Source organism: Canis lupus, chromosome 15 (genome assembly GCF_011100685.1).
Source record: "Canis lupus familiaris isolate Mischka breed German Shepherd chromosome 15, alternate assembly UU_Cfam_GSD_1.0, whole genome shotgun sequence".
Classification (NCBI taxonomy): Eukaryota; Metazoa; Chordata; class Mammalia; order Carnivora; family Canidae; genus Canis; species Canis lupus.
Window position 1 is genome coordinate 2,192,914 of NC_049236.1, and position 21,404 is coordinate 2,214,317.

Here is a 21,404-nt window from a genome sequence, read left to right on the forward strand (position 1 = left end):
ATAATATATATTAGTGATATAATATTGCATATGTAGATAATATATCTGCTATTCAGCTTGGTTTTTTTTTTTCAAAGATTTTTTTTTAAATAATCTTTACATTCAACATGGAGCTCAAACCCACAACCCCAAGATCAAGAGATACACACCCCACTGACCAAGCCAGCCAGACGCCGTTCCATTTGGTTTTCTTTCAAAATAGAAAACTGAGTTGTGGGCATCTTTCCACATTGGCATATATAGATAGTTCGCTCTCATTCTTTATCAGCTGTCTAATGCGGACATACCATGATTCCTCAATCCTCTGCTGATACACACACATTTCCAGTCTTTTGTTATTACAAGCAATGCTGCAAAGAACTTCCTGTGTATTTATCTTTGTCCCCTCATACCAGTGTTTCTATAAACAGATTCTCAAAGCCAGAGTTAACGAGATCAAAGTCATAATGTAAATATAAAGTCTTGGTAGAAATTGATGAATTTCTCTCCAAAAATAATGTGCCTATTTGCATTTGCCCATCAGTCATGAGAGGGCCCAAGGCCACTCTGCCCCTTTTAATTTTTGCCAATCTGATATATAAAAAATATATCATCACATTGTCATTTTCATTTGGATCTGGTTTTCTGGAATCAAGCATCTCTTCATGTGTTTTTGGCCACTTGAATGTCATTTTCTATAAAATGTATTTTCCCATGTTATTTGCCTATTTTTCTTACTCATCTTTTTCTGTCTTTTCTTCCTTTGTGCTTTTTTTTTTTTTTTAAGTATTTATTTATTCATGAGAGACACAGAGAGAGAGGCAGAGACACAGGCAGAGGGAGAAGCAGGCTCCATGCAGGGCTGATGGGGGGCTCAATCCCCGGACCCCGGGATCACGACCTGAGCTGAAGGCAGCCGCTCAACCACTGAGTCATCAGGTGACCCCCTTTGTGCTTTTTTTAAAATGCTGGTTTGTGAGAGTTCTTGGCAGATCAGCTTCTTAGTCCTCATCTGTTACATGAAAAGCAAATCAGTATTTTCTTCGGTTGAGCGTGTCATTTGCTTTGCATATGCCTTTTCCCCGTATAAAAGTTTGAAAATATTTAAGTAGTCAGAGCTGCCCATCCTTTTCTCTTTTTTTTTTTTTCCTTTCTTTCTTTTTTTTTTCCCCATCCTTTTCTTGATAACTTCTGGGATTTGTGTCACGTTCTAGAAAGGTTTTCTCTACTCTGTAATTACAAAAGCCAATATTCTCTGATAGTTTCTTCTATTATTTTTATGGTTTTTATTTTTGTTTTTACATCTTGGGCTCATCTGGAATTTGTTTTAATGTATGCAATGAGTTAGGGGCACAGCTAGATTTTTTCCAAATGACCCATCAATTGCCCCTAAGTGGAATATCCTGTCACATACGTGAAAGGCCACCTTTATCATACACCAAATTTCCTTGTAAGTTTAGGTCTGTCTGTGGCTTCCATTCCTCTCCATTAATCTCTCCAGTTTCTGAGCCAGTTACACACTTTGAGTCTTGCAACCTTTAATATACACCTACTCTTTCCTGAACCCTTTCTCTCAGTAAGACTTTACCAAATCAGCAGGGAAGCTGCACACCTTTTCCCTGGCTGTGCCAGGGTCTTTAGGATGAGGATAAACTGTCCCTTCCAGGTGACTCTGCATCTCTGTATGTTCATTCACTCATTCTCAAGCATTGGCTCCATGCCAGGGGCCATGGTGGGAACAAGAGACAGAGAGAGAGAGAAAGAGAACAAGAACACAGATGTGGGCCCTGCCTCGTGGACTGATTTTAGCAATTAACCCTCACGGCCCCTGTGACGTCCATAATTCCGGATTCCTGAGTTCCAGGGACTGCTTCATGGTCAGCCCAGGTTGCCGCCCAGAAGCCAAACCCAGACCTGGTTGCTTTCAGATGACCCTGAGCCATAACTCAGCCAAGGCCTGTGGTAACAGGGCCACCAAAAGTTGGATTTTAGGGGCACCTGGATGGCTCAGTGGTTGAGCATCTGCCCTCAGCTCGGGGCATGATCCTGGGGTCCTGGGGTCCTGGGATCAAGTCCAGCATTGGGCTCCCCGTGAGGAGCCTGCTTCTCCCTCTACCTGTGTCTCTGCCTCTCTCTCTGTGTCTCTCTCATGAATAAATAAATAAAATCTTTTTTTTTAAAGTTGGATTTTAAATAAACCTGGCTTCCTCTCCAACATTGTTAGAGAGACCCTTAACCAGTCCACTCTGTTCCCATCAGATAAGAAAGAGCCAAAGTAGATGGAGATATTGGGAACTATGGTGTGCCATGAGCTTTCAGAAATGGATTTGGGGATGGGGGGAGGTGGAAAGAAGGGAAGGGAGAGAAACTGAAAAGGCTTAATTAGAAATTATCTTTGAATCCGAGCAGCAAGAAGTCAGCATGGGATCAGTCTAGTCGTGTGACCTTGAGCATGGCATCTAGCATCTCTGGGCCCCATCTCACAAACGAACAGGTGCTGGACTGAGATCTTTGCTTATATGTTTTTATCTGACCCTCAGGACATCTTTGTTGGGTAGCATCCTTACTCTCAATTTGTACACAGAAACCCAAGACTCAAAGGGGAAACTGATGTGCCGGAAACCACTCCTGCAGAATGAACAGAGTTAGGATGCGATGGGGATTGGGTTCTGAAGTCCTCACCCTATCTGTTTGGGGAGATTGTCCAACTCCTCTCCCTTCCCTGGTGGGGGTGCCCTGCTGTGCTCGGGGCTCTTCTAAGGAGGGCAGGGAGGAGGGACTTACTCTGGAGCTGTGCTCTGAAAGCAGTGTGGTGCTGCTTCGGGACAGATGAGACCCAGAGCCAGACCCGCACAACTACGGGACCTCAGTCCATGGCAGAGGTGGCAACTTATTACTTCACGGTGTAGAGAGAGATCAGCTCTCCACGGATTGAGAGCTTGCATTTCAAACATAAGACTCCAAAACTCTTAGTAGGAAATACAGGTAAATATCTTTTAGAGTTTGGAGTAGAGAAAGATTTCTTAAATAAGGTCGCCAAAGCATTTACCACAAAATAAAAGAGTGATAAACCTGTGTTAAAATTAAGAATTTATGTTCAACAAAAGCCACCTTAAAGGAAGTAACAAGACAAATTATGAGGTGGGAGGAGAAAAGGGAAAAATATAAAAAATGTATAAAGAACTGGGACACCTGGGTGGCTCAGCGGTTGAGCATCTGCCTTTGGCTCAGGTCATGATTCCAGGGTCCTGGGATCGAGTCTTGCATCGGGCTCCCTGCATGGAGCCTGCTTCTCCCTCTGCCTCTGCCTCTGCCTCTGCCTCTGTGTCTCTCATGAATAAATAAATAAAATCTTAAAATATTTATATTATATGTATATAACTACGAATCAGTAAGGCAAAAAACAACAACAAAAGAGAAAAATGGACAAAGACCATGAGCATGATGTTCCAGTGAGGAAGAAGCACGGAGAGCCAGTGTGAAGAAACATCAAGTGTTGTTAGTGATCAGGAAAATGCAAATGGAGGCCTCTGGGAAACACCATTCTACATCCACTCACTCTGCAACAGTTAAAGGTCCGGTAACACCAAGTGTGGGAAGGGCGTGGATCCCTAGGATCTTTTGCACACGGGTGGCAGGCATGTGTATTGGTGAAACCTCTATGGAAAGTCTGGCTTTATCCTCTGAGGCTGAGCATCCATGTAGCTAACGACCCAGCAGCTCTGGCGTTACCCGTGTTTCTAGCAGGGCTGCCCATGTAGTAAAACCTGGAAGCCATCTGGGATCGATTGCATTACTTATTCATAATTGTTTATTCCTTTTCACCTTTGCCAAGTCTCCCCATTGGCAAAGACTCTTTCCCAGCAGAGCCACATGGGACCCTCCGCCTCCCAGAATGAGAGCTAGAAGTGACTTGGTGCTGGAAGCCACTGAAACATTGGGGTTGTTTGTTCCTGTAGGAAATGATGGAAAATGTCCATTTCAAATGCCCATCAGTGGGAGAGTGAGGAATAAACTGTGATATAAGCTCACACATGATGTCCGATAGACAGCGGTCCAAATGAAGCAGCTCCAGGGACATGCCTCAAATATAAATTAATTTTACCGGTCTAACACTAAACAAGGAAAGTAAATCTCAAAGGATTGCATACAGTACGATAGCCTTTTGTGAAGTTAAAAATGACTAAGATAGAAAGGATTCTTTAAAGGAATACAGAGAGGTGCAATAAATTCTAAAAAATGGGAAAACAAGGATTGATGAGCATAGGATCCAGGGCAATTGGTACCTCACTGTGGGGAGTAGGGCCAGCTTATCCACTGGGGATAGCAGACTCAGTGCGTTAGGCCCGAAATATTTGTAGGGCCCATCAAAATGTTTTAATTTCTTTTCAATCAGAAGCAAAGGTCAAAGAAAATGTTTTAATGTATAATATTAGTATATTCTTTATATCAATAGTCATATAATAAACATAGATGTTTGTCTGTGTGTGTATGTTTGTGTGTCTTTGTGTGTGTGTGTAGGAATAGACCCACAAAGGCAGAAGCATCCATATCCACGAAAGTCAAAATGTGATACTGGGTGAGACAGGGGCCGGGATGGGGGGATTTAAGTTACTTATAGATAATGGCCAGAGTGCTAGCTTTGGTTTTGGATAACATATTACATTACTATAAATAACAAAATGGAGTGTAATATACGTGGGCCAACTGAGTGTGCCATAAATGGAGGTGCCTGGGGGGCTCAGTCAGTTAATCATCTGCCTTCAGCTCAGGTCATGATCCCAGAGTCCCAAGATCGAACCCCACATTGGGCCCCTTGCTCAGTGGGGAGCCTGCTTCTCCCTCTCCCTCTGCTTCTCCTCCACTTGTGCTTGCTTGCTCTCTGTCCCACTCAATCTCTCTCAAATAAGTAAATAAATAAAATCTTTTTAAAAACATTTTGCCATAAACCAAGAATTGTGATCATTTATTTCTGTATACCTAGGATCCCCTGGAAAAACAGTTAGCAAAGATACTAAGTGCTGAATCTATAAACCCATTCAAATACAGTTTTTTCAAAATTTTTAATTAGAGATTTGACCTTGCTTCTGGGAACCTAAATTTTTAGATCAGATTTTGTATTCGCAACAGCTACCCAAAATTCCTGATCAGAGCTAATAATTACCTCTAAAAATTACTATCAACACTTTTTTGCAACCACAATTGAAATTTTATTTTTTTATAAATTTATTTTTTATTGGTGTTCAATTTGCCAACATATAGCATAACACCCAGTGCTCATCCCGTCAAGTGTCCACCTCAGTGCCCGTCACCCAGTCACCCTCACCCCCCCAAAATTTTATTTAAAGAACTTAACAGCCCTTCCTTTTCTGTCATTGATGACTGAAATGACTTCAAATGATGTGAATGGACTTTGAATTCAATAGGACTTTATGGTACCAAGTATTTCAAACTACTAATGAAGCTCTTATCTGCAGAGTGTTCATTGTTATGGCAGTGGCCCTGCAGCTACCCTGGGCATCTTCAAAAGAACACAGCCACCAGGGATCCATCCAGATTTTGTAGAAGCCTGAGATTTATACAATTTGGGGAGAGGAGCTCTTGAAGGTAAAGATTATGAAATTAGAAGTGTAAAAAAATTTTTTAAGATTTTATTTATTCATGAGAGACACAAAGAGAGAGGCAGAGATACAGGCAGAGGGAGAAGCAGGCCCCATGCAGGGAACCCGATGCGGAACTCGATCCCAGGACCCTGGGACCTGAGTTGAAGGCAGACACTCACCCACTGAGCCACCCAGATGCCTCTAGGAGTGTAAAATTAGATCTGAATAGGGTATTATGTGATTGAGCCTAATTCTTCACCCCTCCTTGTGTGCACATTTCTGGCATGAGACCTTGCAGGTCTGGCCACTAAAGACGCAGAGTATATCCGCAGGGATATACTGATGCTGGGTTTGGTCACACAATTTGGTTTAACCAATGGGATGGAATGGAAATGACAGTGTGACACTGGTGAGCTGAGTTTTGCCTGCCATCAGCACAAGGACATGCCCTGGAGCACCTGGATGACTCAGTTAGTTAAGCCTCTACTCTAGTCCTGATCCCTGGGGTCCTAGGATCAAGCCCCACGTCCGGTTCCCCACTCATCTGCCTCTCCCCCAACTCATGCTCTCTCCCTCTGTCTCTGTCTCTCTCTCCTAAATAAATAAATAAATAAATAAAATCTTAAAAACCAAAAACAAGGACATTCCCTGGTTAGCACACTGGTCCCAGGTGGAAGAGGAGACCCTTGGAGCAGAGCCATCCCCCTGGGCCTGTCCCAGGTCATCTGACTCCCAGCGGCTCTAACCTAAAGCTGTGGCGCCCCAGCTGATCAGCAGAACCATGTAAATAAATAATTAGGGTTGTAAGCCACTGAGTTTGGGAGTACTAGAGCAGAATTACAGCAATAGCTAATGAATTTAGGTGCAGGAAGATTTATTTGCAATGAGAAAATAAATCACAACAGATTATAAAATTTTAGCAGCTGACAAATAGCTCAAAAGTCACAGAATCCAAAAAGGTACATGACATTTTTGTAAATTGCTTGTCTGACATCCGTTTCTTGTTTCCTGTGTTCGGGGCTACATTTTCTTTGCTCGCCTCTTCACACTCGGGACAACAATTTTGTAAGTTTGTGTTTCTATACAGAGAAGAGAGGGACTATTCCGCTTTCCCTCCAGCACAGTTTCTTTTCCAGCATGGAAAATAAATAGTGTTGATAATTCAGAAAACTTTCTTCCCATTTCACAACTTGCTATTGGTCACGTTTATGGACATTTTCAGGACTGTTCTCAAGCTCAGGAAAACCTGTCAGGTTTCTTTCAGAACACCTTACATCTCACGCAATGACTAATCCTGAATCCTTTGTTAACTGATGAAACTCATCCCTCAGTTTGCCATCCGTGTCCTTTTGTAGGGGCGTGTTACACCTTTTACGTTCTCCTAGTCAGTTCAGTACTTTGTGTCAAGTCCACAAAAAATGTCAGTATTCATGCGATCCACTCCTTTGTGCTAAGTGGATCGTGAAAGCCTCCAGGAACCTCTACATACCTGCTTTTCACACTTACCCATCCCACTTAGGGATGTATTGCTTTTGGAATGACTGGAAACAGTTTTTAATTTTTTAAAAAAAGATTTTATTTATTCATTTGAGAGAGAGAGAGAGCATGAGCAGGGAGAGGGGCAGAGGGAGAGGGAGAAGCAGACTCCCCATTGAGCAGGACCTTGGGACCCTGGGATCATGACCCGAGCCAAAGGCAGATGTTTAACCAGGCACCCAAGGCACCTGAGCCACCCAGGCACCCAAGGAAATTCTTTGGTTTTAATTTTCTTCCTTGATTTCATGGTTCATTTTTATGGCTTCTGTTTCATAAATTTTAAATATTCATGTCAGTTATTTCATAATATACATTTAAAGATGACAAAAATATAAAGGTCCCCTTACATATATTTCCAAATCAGAAATCTGTGATTTCTCAATGGTTTTATTGAAAGGCAAATGCCTCTCCTTCAGACAGACTCAACTCAGAGAACTTTCCCTGTCACTTTCTAATCTGTGATCTTCCCTTCTTTGCCTTTATGGCAGTTGATTTGAGATTAACTATATGCTGATGCTTGTTGTCTGCCTCCCTCTATAGAAGCTAAGGGATTTTTAGATCCATTATGCCCCTTATCCCTAGACCATTGATAGATAAGTAAACAAGTACATGTTTGTTGAATGAGTGAGTGATTGAGTCAGTGAGTCTCCTAGGTGACACCGAGCATGTCTGAGCGGTGGCTCCTGTCTAGATATTTCACCCACTTCCAGGACCGGTCAAAGCCACTACCTGCTGGGAGCCTGCTGTGGTCTAAACCCTACTGAAGCTCCCCATGCACATCTCTGTACTCCAAACATCTCCATCTGCAGTGTCTTTTCCAAAAAAAAAAAAAAAAAAAAAAAGGAACAGATCCTCCAAACCAAAGTCCCTGTTTGACCAATAATTACTTTACCTGCCTCTCTACTCCTAACACAGCACGATTTGGCTTAATGTACTCTAGTTTACTCTCCTTAAACTGTTGACCCCTTTGCACCCCCAAACTCAGCCTAAGCTCATCATGTCCCTCTGCATGTGAGCAGGTTGGTCTTCCGTTCTCCAGTTGCTCCGCGGAGCACCTACAGGCATCCTGGCCACTATCTCTTCCCATTGCTCCCAGTCCGCGTAGGCATCCCTCCCTGTTGGCTCTTTGATCTCCAGACCACTCCCTGACACACGCATCTCTCCTTCCCCACAGCTTGCTCTCCGGTCTAAGTGTCTGAGACCAGTCTCCCACTAGGGTCCTCCACCCATCTCTGGAATGATCTGTTGAGATGCGGATACCATCACTGCCCTAATCCAAACCTCCAAAGGCTTCCTGAAGCACCTGGGATGAAGCCCCAAGGCCTGACATGACCTACCCCACCCTGCACACTCATCTCTACCTCTGCCCCCCATTCTCTGAGCTTCCCTTACTCTGGTTTTCTCTGAATTCCTCCAAACAGCCCTCCTAACGCTGTGTCACTGCACATGCTGTTCCCTCTGCATGGAACACCCTTCCATCCCCACTTGGCCTGGCATCTCCTGCTCATCCTCTGTCTTGCCTTAAACATCATGTCCTCTGAAAAGCCTTCCTCGACCCTCTGGGAAAGTCCAGGCCATCCATTTTATACACCAATCGTGCACTGTCCTTTTCCTTCTTGATACATCTCAAAAACAGTAATTCGTATAATTAGTTTTTTAATGTCCATCTTCCCTAGAGACAGCAAGCTCTGTGAGGCAAAAGTCATGTATTACCAATAATAATACCCCATGTATATGTGGGCCTTACTCCGCGCCAGGTAATATCCTAAGCACCCTGCATTTGTCATCTCATTTAATCCCCACAGTAACCCCTTAAGATAGATCTATATCTCTTCCTGTTTTAGGAATGAGGAACCTGAAACAGAGAGGTCTGGTAACCTGCCCAGGGATGCACAGATAGTAAATAGTGGAATCAGGATGTGAACCTAAGCTGTCTGCTCCCGAGTCCTTGCTTTTTCCCACTTCCCTTGTGCCTTCCATGTCTGTTCTGTTTCCCATTATATCCCCAGCACTCAGCGCTGAGATACATAATAGGTAGTTTCACAAATATTGGCCAAATGGATGGGAAAACATGCGTTTGCTGAGCACCTACTAGCGCAAAGCACTGTGGAGAAATTTAAAATGTGGACCCTCCCCTCACCAAGCTTCAACTCCAAAAGCGTGAGAAAAAGAGAGATTTGTCTCAACTGGAGCACGAAGAAGAGGTTCTTAGGGGAGGTATTTCTGATGTTCTTTGGAGAACAGAGGACAGACAACAGGATGTAAGTGGCTGGTGGGCAGGGGAAGGGGGAGCATGGAGGCAGACGCTGGGGAGTTGGAGGTGGGAGCCAGCAGCCTGGCAGGGGCGCCCACATGCTAGGGGGGTGGAGCAAAAGCAAGAGAAGGGACAGGTGCACAGAGCTGAGGGCGCCCCAAGGAGGCGCTCACCCTAACCAGACCAAGGAGAGATCTCGGATCTGGGCCTCCAGGGATTACTGACTGTGCGCTGGGGAGGAAGCCTTTGTGGGAAGCAAGACCCACCTACGCAGAGCATGCAGGCAGGAAATCGCAGAAGGTGTTCAGGAAACACAAGCATGTTCTGTGGGATATTAATAGGGTTTCACAGTCAAAGTCATTTGGAAAACTCTGGATTGAACAAGGTTAAACAGATTTCTATCCTGAAAGGCTTTCTCAGAATGCTTAATCTGAGAAATAAAGAGCATCGGGTCTACAAGACAGGGATGCACATGCAACAGCTCCAAAAATGGCTGTAGACTGGCTTTTTTTTTTTTTTTTTTACAATTTTTAAGGTTTATTATTTATTCATGAGAGACACACAGAGAGAGAGAGAGAGAGAGAGAGAGGCAGAGGGTGAAGCAGGCTCCCTGCAGGGAACCCGATGCGGGACTCGATCTGCGGACCCTGGGATCACGCCCTGGGCCCAAGGCAGACGCTGAGCCACCGGGACGCCCCCGTAGACTGGCTTACTAACCTGACAACACCTTAGGTTTTTTTTTTTTTTTTTAAGATTTTGTTTATTTATTCATGATAGACATAGGGAGAAAGAGAGAGGCAGAGACACAGGCAGAGGGAGAAGCAGGCTCCATGCAGGGGGCCCGATGGGGGACTTGATCCCGGGACTCCAGGATCACACCCTGGGCCGAAGGCAGGCGCTAAACTGCTGAGCCCCCCCAGGGATCCCCCACATTAGTTATAAAGAGGTGGTGGAAGGGGTGGAGGGGTGATGGGCAGCAAGGAGGCCACCTGATGTGATGAGCACTGGGTGTTAGATGCCCCTCCAGAATCCCTGACCTCTACCCCTGAAACTAACAATACAATATATGGTAACTAATTGAATTTAAATAAAATAAAAAATTTAAAAAATAAGTCAAATAAAGAGATGGCAGAAAAGGGGGCAGGTGGACTAGCCCAGGTGTCCCAGCTGCCAAGCCGAGGAATTTGGTCCGTATGTGAGACCCACCCACCCTCCTTGGCCCAGTGGGTCCCGGGGGCTGCCTCAGGTCCTCTGTGAGGGAGAAGCCACTGCGGCCCCAGCATCCAGGATGGAGCCTTGCCCCACGGCCCACTCTGGCTGGGATTTGAAGGTTCATCCCTGCCAACAGCCCAGCTCCTGCCCACTCTTGTTTTGTTGCCACTCACGCAAGCCCACAGGGGCTGGGGGTCGGCAATGGTGCCTGCAGAGCAAGGAAGGTGAGGAGGAGATGGGGGTTTCAAGGACCTCAGTGAGACCCCGTGGTGTTCTTGGGTCTGCCACCAGCTGGCCGTGTTACACAGCAAGCCCCTGCACCACCCCTGAATCTCAGCCCTCTCACCTGTAAAATAGCCCTAGTGGCACCCCCCCCCCCAATGGAGCTGCTGGGAGCATGAACATTTCCCCCCAGAGCCCTGCCCCTTCTCGTGCTCACTCCCAAAGGCCTGCAATGAGCAATCGAGAAACAATCATATATCATGTTGGTGGTGGTTGTATGCTGTTTTGTGTGTCTTTATATGGCCTGCACGATCACGGCCACAACTAGCAATTGCTAAGTATACAATACGCTCTAGGAACCTTTCTGAGTGGTTTAGAGACCACAACTATTGTGGACCAGAGCCAGGGCTTGAACCCAGACTCTCTGACTCCACGGCCATGCTAACCACCCCATATTTTGCTCAGTATAAGTCTTCATGTATTAGACCGTGAGCTTCCAGAGGACGTGGACTATGACTTCTGCCGGGAGCCAGGAGCCAGCTCAGGCCCAGCCCTGAGTGGGTTCAATAAATGCATTCGTTTGTTCATTCATTCATTCATTCATTCATTCAACAAGTATCTACTGAGCACCTTTGATATACCAGGCACTGTTCTAGGAGCTGGGGAGAAAGCAACGAGGAAGGTAGAAAAATCCTCTGTTCCCATGGCAACTACATTCCAGGGGGGACCCAGGCACTAGACAAAGGGACAAATGCACACACAAGAGGAGTATCTGCCAGGGACTCAGGCAGAGAGCTCAGACAGGGTTCTATGGCAACCAGAGACCGGGGACTGCTTTGACGAGTGGGTCAGGCAAAGCCTCTCTAAAGAGTTCACATAGGGGGGATCCCCGGGTGGCGCAGCGGTTTAGCGCCTGCCTTTGGTCCAGGGCGCGATCCTGGAGACCCGAGATTGAGTCCCACGTTGGGCTCCCGGTGCATGGAGCCTGCTTCTCCCTCTGTCTGTGTTTCTGTCTCTCTCTCTCTCTCTCTCTCTCTCTCTCTCTATTAATTAATTTAAAAAAAGAGTTCACATAGGAACTAAAACCCGAACGATAAGAGGAAAGCAGCCATCCAGACAGAGGGAACAGCAAGTGCAAAGGCCCTGCCACAAGAACAAACTGGGCCTGTTTGGGGAACAGAGGGACTCCCAGTGCAGCTGGAGTCAGTGACGGGAGCCAGGGAGCCAGGGTCCACATCACAGGAGCTTCGTCAGCTGGAGGGAAGAGTTTTATTATTTTTTATGATTTTTTTTTTCAAAATGTGACAGAAGCCGTTGGAGAGTTTTAAACAGGGAAATGACATGATCTGACTTTTTTAAATTGATAGGCTTTATTTTTCAAGGCCATCCTAGGTTTTAGGTTCGGAATGGTTTTAGACAAATTAAGGGTAAAGTACAGAGAATTCCCATATACTCTCTCACCGCCCCCCCAACACACACACAATTTTCCCTATTATTAACATTGTGCATTAGTGTGATACATTTGATGCAATTAATGAGCCAATATTAACCTGTTATTATTAATTAGAGGCCACAGTTTACATTAAGGCTTACTCTGTGTGGTACTAATGTGTAATGAATGGCATGTAACCACCACCACAGTATCCTATAGAACAATTTCACCGCCCGAAAAATCACCTGTGCTCTATGTTCATCCCTCCCTCCTCGTGAAGTCCCTGGAAACCACTGATTTTTTTTTTACCGTCTCCATAGCTGTGCCTTTTCCAGACTGTCATGTAGTTGGAACCGCACAGTATGCAGTCTTTTCAGACTGGTTTCCTTTACTTGATCTGACTTTTTAAAAAAAAAATTTAAGAGAGAGAGAAAAAGCACATGCACACCCAAGTGAGGGAGAGGAGGGAGGGGGAGAGGGAGAGAATCTTGAGCAGGTTTCATGCCCAGCGCAGAGCCCCATGCAGGCCTCAATCTTACAACCCTGAGATCATGACCTAAACCGAAATCAAGAGCTGGACACTTAACTGATGGAGCCACCAGGGCACCCCTTGATCTGACTTTTTAAAAGATCACAGTGGCTGGCTTGTAGAGAACAGGTTGGAAGGGGACAAAGTAACAGCAGGCAGGCAGGCTGATCAGGAGGCGAAGCAGTTGTCCGGGGTTCGAGCAATCGGGTGGGGAGAAGTGATGGCCTCAGACACCTGTCCTGGGCTGTAGATCTGCTGGTAGACCAGCTGCAGAGGGAGTTCAGGGGAGAAAAAGCTGATGGTTCCAGTATAGGGTAACACAGGGAGAGAGGCTGCTGTGGGGTTTTTTATTTACTTAAGTATATAAGAATTTTTTTCTCTTTTTTTTTTTTTAGAATTGAAAAAACAAGGACGCCTGGGTGGCTCGGTGGTTGAGCATCTGCCTTCAGCTCAGGTCGTCGTGATCCCAGGGGTCCTGGGATCGAGTCCCGCATCAGGCTCCCTGTGAGGAGCCTGCTTCTCCCTCTGCCTGTGTCTCTGCCTCTCTCTCTGGGCCTCTCATGAATAAATAAATAAAATCATTAAAAAAAAAAGAATTGAAGAAACAGGTGCAGAGAGGTCTCCTGGTGTGCTTAGGATCACACAGAAACCAGGTCTCCCTTGGATGGCGGACCTCCAGCCTCTTCATCCAGAGCTCTGCCGTCGGCTGCCAGCAACCCATCCCTCTGGTGCCTGCGTGAAGTATTTGCTCTTCTCCGGTGGTCGTTTTGTTACATAATCGATAAACCACTAACAGAAGTATAAGGCTTCCAGATACACTGCTGAGTCCCTGCCTGGAAAACTGTCCGCTTTGCCCTCCTTAAAACCCTCCTGGCTTCTCATTGCACCTGGGGGAAAACACCCACTTGGCATCGAATCTCTGCAAAACTGCTTGTTAACTTATCCTGACCCCTGAATTACTTTGGCTTATTTTGGTCTCAAGTAGCTACGTTGAGTCCAAAAAAAAAAAAAAAGTGGAGGTAAGAGGGGCTGATGGATTTCTCGGGAGGCTCTACAGGCACATCACAGATCAAGGAAGGGGAATTGAATAAACAATAATTAATCTGAAGGACAGGTCCAAGGTCCCACAGAAGCCTGCTGCCTTCCAGGGGCAGGGCTACTGTGACCAGTTCCTGGGTCTCTCCATGACATTTGTGATCCTAGAAGGCACTGGATGGCCTCAGCTTGAGCCGGGAGTGCATTGGCCCCTGCTCAGATCTCAGATCTGGGGGACGGAATACAACACCACATGGTATGAACTGGGTGGTTCCCCATGAAGGTAAAATCTTCTTGGGGGATGGAGCTGCTAATGCCCTGCCAGATAGAATTGGCCATCTGTCCCCCGTAATCCTCTAACTCAATCACAGCACCTCTTTGTCTTTCCATCATTTCTTGACATGTGTTTCCCCTTCGTTGGACAGTGGGCTCTTCAAGGACGTGGCCTCAACTTATCCAGCTTGGCACGCTACCACAGAGGTCCCCAGTTGCCATCTTCCCTTCTTCTACACTAGCTAGGCTCATCGCCTCCCAAAGTAATGCCATGTCCCACTCTACTTTGCTGCTTGGGGTGACCGCATGATAAAGGTCTGACCAATGCATAAGAATAGAGATGGCATGAGCAACTGCCAGTCATACCTGTCCTGGGAAGGGTATGCCCTCCCCTTTCCATCCTCCTACTGGCTGGAAGGTGAACGGGGTGGTGTACTCTATGGGACCACGCGGAAAGGGGCAACTTCTTGGCAATGGCAGAGTCACCAGACAGAGATCCAGGGCCCCTGACACCCTGAAGCTGCCATATCAGCTTTCAACTGCTTGCTTCCAGAATATTCTGAAAAGCAATAAAACCTCTTTTCTTGAGGCACCTGGGTGGCTCAGTAGGTTAGGTATCTGCCTTTGGCTCAGGTCCTGGGATGGAGCCACACCCCAGACTCCTTGTTCAGTGGGGAGTCTGCTTCTCCCTCTCCCTCTGCCCCTCCTCTCTGCTTGTGTCCTCTCTCTCTGTCTCTCTCTCTCTCTCTCTCAATCTCTCTCAAATAAATAAGTAAAATCTAAAAAAATAATAAAACTAAGTAAAAATAAAATCCATAACACTATTTAAAAAAATACTTAAATACTTAATTTAATACTTAATTAAGTATTTAATACTTAAATACTTAATTTTTTAAAAAACTCTTTTCTCTTTAAGCCTTCCTGTTTGTTAACCCTAATACAATCCACACTAACAACCATGCTTAACGTGGTGGCTGACATTTAGTAATGGCTCAATAAATTATGGTTGAATTATTAAACCCCTTGCAAAAGATAAGAAACCCTCGATTCCAGGATTTAACATATCAACTCTTTGCATGTTCCCTCTCCACTCTTCTCTACATGCAGGTGATAGCTGTAATAGATGGATTCTTAGAGCAGAAATAGAATCCTATACCCAGCCTTTTCCCTTTAACAGTAACATTGTCATAAACATTGTCCATGTTAGGTCAGATTATCATCATTTTATTTCTTTAAAATTTTTTTTTAGATTATCATCATTTTAAAGAGATCAACCATAATTTGCTAAATCACTCCCTTACTGCTTGATATGTACATTTTTTCTATTTTTTGCCAATTACTGGTAATGCTTATGATGCTCATCCTTATTTTTTTTTAAGATTTTATTTATTTATTCATGAGAGACAGAGAGAGAGAGAGAGAGGCAGAGACAGAAGCAGGCTCCATGCAAGGAGCCCGATGTGGGACCCGTGGGACCAGATCCTGGGACTGGGGATCACGCCCTGAGCTGAAGGCAGGCTCTAACCCGCTGAGCCACCCAGGCATCCCCGCTCATCCTTATTTGTGACGGATTTCTTGTTGCCCCTTCTAATACCTTCGAACACCCTCGACCCTCACCAGCTGCTCTCAAGCTTTATAATTCCCAGCTTGCTCCTGAATGACAGTCACGACGAGGCTGATAATTTTAATAGCAACAGGTGCACTGCTGACCCCGGATTATGTAAGTGCGCCGTGCTGGCCACCGCGGCGTCAGTATCTGCACGTCTGTATATACTTTAGCTCGTACTTCCTGCATGCTGGGCAATGTTGCCAAAAAACCCCCACAAATCCCAGAGTTTGACTGGATTCAAATGACAGCAAGATAACTTCCTGTGAGACCTCAGAGAAGCTACCTAACCTCTCTGTGCTCCATCGTCTCATCTATAAAATGGGGATAGTGGCACTTTCTGCAGGGGGTTCCTGCGGCCAAGTGAGAGAACAGTAACAGCTGGCATTTCTTGAGTGCTTCCTAGGCAGCCAGCAGGGTGCTAAAGGCTTCGTCGTGATGACCTCATTCATCCCTTGCCAGCACCTAGGAGGTAAATGTCTCCACCCCCATTTTGCAGCCGAGCACCTGAAGCTCAGAGCCAAGCGATTCTCACATGGTCAGGGGCTGGCCTCAAAGCCCCAAGTTCCTTCTAAAAGGATTCTTCTCTTTCCTGAGCTCAGGAAGCCAGAACCCCCAAAGCCCAGCTTCTGCAGCACAGTCTCCCCGTCTACCCGCCTCCCCGCCCCTCCATCCTACAACACGCAGCCTTCTTCTCGGACCTGCTGAGCCATCCACTGTCCTTCCCACACTTGCCATTGAAGCATGGAACGCCCCAGAAGCTCACTTAGGAACTATAACCGTTTACCACGCACTAGATCTGACCGGACTCTGTGCTTGGTGCTTTATGCCATTATCTCATTTAATCCTCAAAACAGTCCTAGGACATAGGCACCATCACCCCTACTTTATAGGTGGGGAGATCCAGGCCCGGAAAGGTAAAGCAACTTGCCTGGTATCACAGGGCTATTGCATTTTAGAGCTGAGTGTCGCAGCCAGGTGGGGAAATGCGAGCCTGGCATCTTGCTATCCTCACCCACCGTCCTCGCCTGGGATGGTGGTTTCCATGGGCTGGGGAAGGTTGTGCTGCGATGGTCCCATGCTGCCACTACCTACCCCAGAACAGCCATGCAGAGGGCACCAGCACAGTGCCCACCAGGGTCCCCTGGCCTCCCAAGGCGCAAAGGCAGAGACAGGATCCAAGCCAGAGCTGTTGGATGAGCTTTCTGTGCCACCCCTGAAATAGCCCAGCTCTGCAGCTCCTGCTCCGGGAGGTGGCAGGCGGCTCCCGGAATAGCTCTTTCCTACTGCAAGGTGACCTAGTTAGCAGGTTCCTCTTGTCATGTGAGGCTGGCTGAGCAAGACATTCACCTGCCTCTCTCTACACAGAGAAGGCCCAACCCAGAACTCTCCTCTCCCCCTCCCTCCAGTGCTGCTCTGGCCTCTCCCCCCGTCTGCTCATCCTGGAAGTCTGGGGAGTGGGTAATAATACACTAGACATGGCGCTTCATGGCCTCAAAGTATGTGCACAAACATCACCGTGTTTCTTTCCCCCAGCAGACAGAGAGGGAGGACCTACTATCATCCCATTTCACAGGGGAGGAGGTGAAGGCACAGAGAAGGGAACAACACCAGCAAGGACACACAGCTGGGAGGAGGTAAAGCCAGGATCTGCATGACACCAAGACCAGTGTTTTTGCAGTGTCCTGAGCACCCCAGTTCTGTCTCCTCTCTGAGGAGCCCCAGTAACGATACCTGCCCTCCACCCTGGTTGCCACCTATGATGGGGCTCCCAAAAACACCTGCAGTAGAGTGGGCCTCAGAGGTGGGGACCAAAGACTCTGAGGTCCACCAGACCATGGGTGGAGCTGGGGTTTGCATTGCAGCATTTAGCACCTCTGTTGCTTTATTTTTTTAAAAGATTTTATTTATTAATGAGAGACACAGAGAAAGAGAGGCAGAGATATAGGCAGAGGGAGAAGCAGGCTCCATGCAGGGAGTGCAACTTGGGACTTGATCCCAGGACCCCCGGATCACGTCCTGAACCAAAGGCAGACGCTGAACCACTGAGCCACCCAGGGATCCCACCCCTGTTGCTTTACACCTCTGAGACTCAGTTTCTAGATCTGTAAGATGCGAACGATAATCACACCTGCATGCTGCGGTTGTCGCAAGGATTCAGTGAGCTAGCCTGTGGAGAGTGCCCAGCAGGCTCCTTGCGTTCTGCATGGCCTTGATAAAGTAGCTATTCTTGTTACTTTCTATTAGCACTGACATCTTGAATTTAACCAAAAAAGGAAAAGTTTAAGAGTTACTACAGCCAAGGACTTTATGGCTTTTCCCACACCGTCATGTCACAAGCCTGGGAGATATAGTTGCATTTATGGTATCACAACCCTAGGATATGGCAACTTTTCCAAGGCCTTGGGCCCTGGTTCTCCGGATGACTGTGTGGCCCTGGGGTAGGCTATTGGCTGGAGTGAGATCCGTCCCTGACTCTCATGGCAGAAACCCACAGAAGGGGAGACAGAGAAGTGGTGGCAGGGCCCCTCCTTGGATGTCCCCATCCTGGGCTGTCACCTGTGGGTGTGCTCATTACTCTGCAAGGGGCACATCACACCAGCAAGCAACGCAGAGAAGGACAGGGTACATGTCCCTGTGGTCCCTGGAAACACAGGGTCCCCGTGGAAGAGAAGCTGCAGAAAGAGATCGGGGCAGGCCTGAAGGGCCCTGAATACTTAACCTCAGGGGAGAAGCCCCTGTGAGCCAGTGAGGACAGAGCTGGACTTGGGGGGGTCAGATGCTGGCCCTTCAAATCCTGCACCCCCTTAAATGTGAGGCCACAGATAAGTCGCTGAACCTCTCTGCACCTCATTTTACCCGTCTGTAAAAAACTGGGCAGAGCATGAACCTCATGGGGACGGGGAGGTGGCAAGGATTGGGTGAGTCACCCACACGTAGCACTGGCTCACAGTGGGTGCCGGGTAAACGTTCGAGAATCTGAGCTTGCTAAGTCTAGGTAATGACGCCCCAAGAGCAGAGGTACCATGCTAGGAATTGGGAAGGAGAGATGATTGCACCCTGGAGGAAACCAGGATGGCTTCGGGATGATGGGCAGACTGGCGCTGGGCACGGAATCCAAGCAGGACGGAGGCAGACGGGGAGGCGCGGGTACGGGCACTCCAGGCAGCCCCGTGGGCCGAAGCCCGGAGGCGGGCGTGGGCAGGACACACCGGCCAGACGGCAGCTCCCCACGGCACTCGGGGAGATTTGAGCTCCTCCCTGTGGCCCGGTTCCTGGGCGACCCCGGCCCGCACACCCCTGTCACGGTGCCCACGCCAGGGCCCCCTCCTGGAGACACACTGTCGTCACTCCCCATCCCCGCACCCTGCCGGCCCCTGCTCGCAGCACCCATCCCACACTCCCTGCTGCGTTACCTGCGCCCACATTTACTGTCTGTCTGTCCACCCAAAGAGACTGTAAGAGCTGCGAAGGAGAGGACTTGGTCCGCCTGTCCCCTGGAACATCCCCAGCCCCCAGAGCAATGACAGCTCCACCAAGAGCCCTGAGGCCTGGCGGTGAATAAGCAGCGAGAGTCCAGGCGGGCAGGAGGAGGGGGCCCCCAGGTGCAGTAGAGTAGGCTCAGGCCAACCTGGGGAGGTCTGGGAAGTCGGGAAAGTGGGGGGACCCTTCAGGGGGAATCAGCAGAGCTTGTGAGCACCCAGGTATCCGGCTGGTCGGGTTCCAGGCCTGGGTGACTGGGAGGCCCGTAGTGCCACCGATGGAACTTCGTTCATTTGTTCCTCGAGACCTTGATGTGTCTCTTCTGGACCAAGCTCTGGGTTGGGCCCAGGCCTACAGGTAGGACCAAGCCGCGCTTCCTCCTCTCAAGAAGCTCCCCGGCCTAGTGGGGATCCAGGTGGGGAGGATGCAGCGGGGGGAGGATTCAAACACTGAGAGATCCCGACGGACCCGCCCCCCAGCACCAGCCAGTAAGGACAGGGTGACAGGGACGGGTGCAGAGAGCCCGGGAAATGGGAGAGGAGAGAGAAGGGACAGCAGGACACAGAGGCCTCTGCGGGGCCCCGGGGTGACATTCCGTCCCTTGCTGCCCTCCGGGGTCCCCGCAGGAGGAGCGGCCAGGCTGCTTCCTACCTGAAGGCCTCTCCTGCGGGCAAGGACACAAGGAAGGGGGGGGGAAGCGCTCAACAAAGGGGCATTCTTCCAGCCACGACCCAGAATCAATGGAGGCTTGTTTGCCCGGCTGCCTGGGGAGTAGCCAGGCGTGCTGGCCGGGGACCTGGGCAGCAGGGTGGGAACACCGCGTTCTGAGCCGCGCCAGCCTGGAGCATTGTTCTGGCCCCGGAGGAGCCACACCCATGTCTCCCAGCAGCTTCAGGAAAGCACACGCGCGCGCGCGCGCGCGCGCGCGCGCGCGCGCACACACACACACACACACACACACAAGGAGGGTGAGGTGCATCCAGAGAACACCAGGCCCATCTTCACCTGCAGGGGGAGCCTTGGGGCTCAGAGACTGAGACTTTCCCACCGGGATGGGGCACATTTGCCCAAGCGCCTCGGTTGTCCAGAGTGGCACCAACTGGGCTTCATGGAGCAGAAGGCCCGAGCCTAAGTGCCAGCTCTGTGATCTCTCCCAGCCTCAGTTTCCTTATCTGAAAGATGGGACTAACGATACCCTCATCACAGGTAGGAATTACTGGGTGGATCCAAGGGGACAGTGTGTTCAAAGGGCTTTGACAGCTGCATGGTGACTGCACCTGGGAGGATGCTGGGAGAATGGTGGCCTGTGGATGACTTCGCAGAGGGGGTGTGAGCCTCAGCAGGGTAACAGGGTGGGGTCCCCATGGACCTGCCCTGCTGAATGCTCGCAACTGCGGGGAAAGACAACCCGCCCCTCCAGCCCTGTCTTCTCTCCTATGCCACCAGCACGTGTCCCATCCCTCATAGGTAATCCTCTTCTTCTATGCCGGCTGTTGATTTCGGACAGAAATTTCGTGGGATTGGAAAGAAGGACAACAGCTACCGCCATGGAGAGCTCACTGCTGCAAGCGGGGAGGAGCCCGAGCTCACAGGATCCTCAGGGCAGCCTCATGAGCCAGATCCCATCACCGTCCCCATTTTAGAGAGGACAAAACTGAGGCTCAGAGTCATGAATTAACTTGGCGGATGTCCAGCTAGAGAGTGTGCAAACCTGGGGCGAAATACACATCTTCGGATTCCAAGGCCAACCAATACAGCTCTTCCCCAATCCAAAATTTGCCCCAATCCCAGCTGCCACTTCCAGGGACAGGGCAGGCTACCTTCCTGCGGCAGCCTGTTCCACTGATGGGGCACCAAAATCCACCCCTAGAGAGTAGACTTGGCTCAGACTCGGGATGTGACACGGGATGGATGAGGTGACAGGAAGAGGGGGGAGATCTGTGGCACAGGCCAGCAGGGCCCACGGAAGGTGCGGGGAGGGTGAGCCGAAGGTGGCCCAAGGTGACCTGTACCCGGACTTCTACTTGCTACCATGCACCTGCCCAGGTGATTTCCTCTTCTGCCTCTCCAGAGGATGGGGCCCTCCTGAGGAAGCCAAAAAGCAGACAGAAGGACACAAGGCTGGATTCACCCACGCTGACACGCCCGACTCTGACTCCTGTCTGCCCCTCGCCACCACAGTGAGACGTGGCCAGGAAAGGGATCATTGCCCTCCTTTTGCAAATGACCAAACTGAGGCT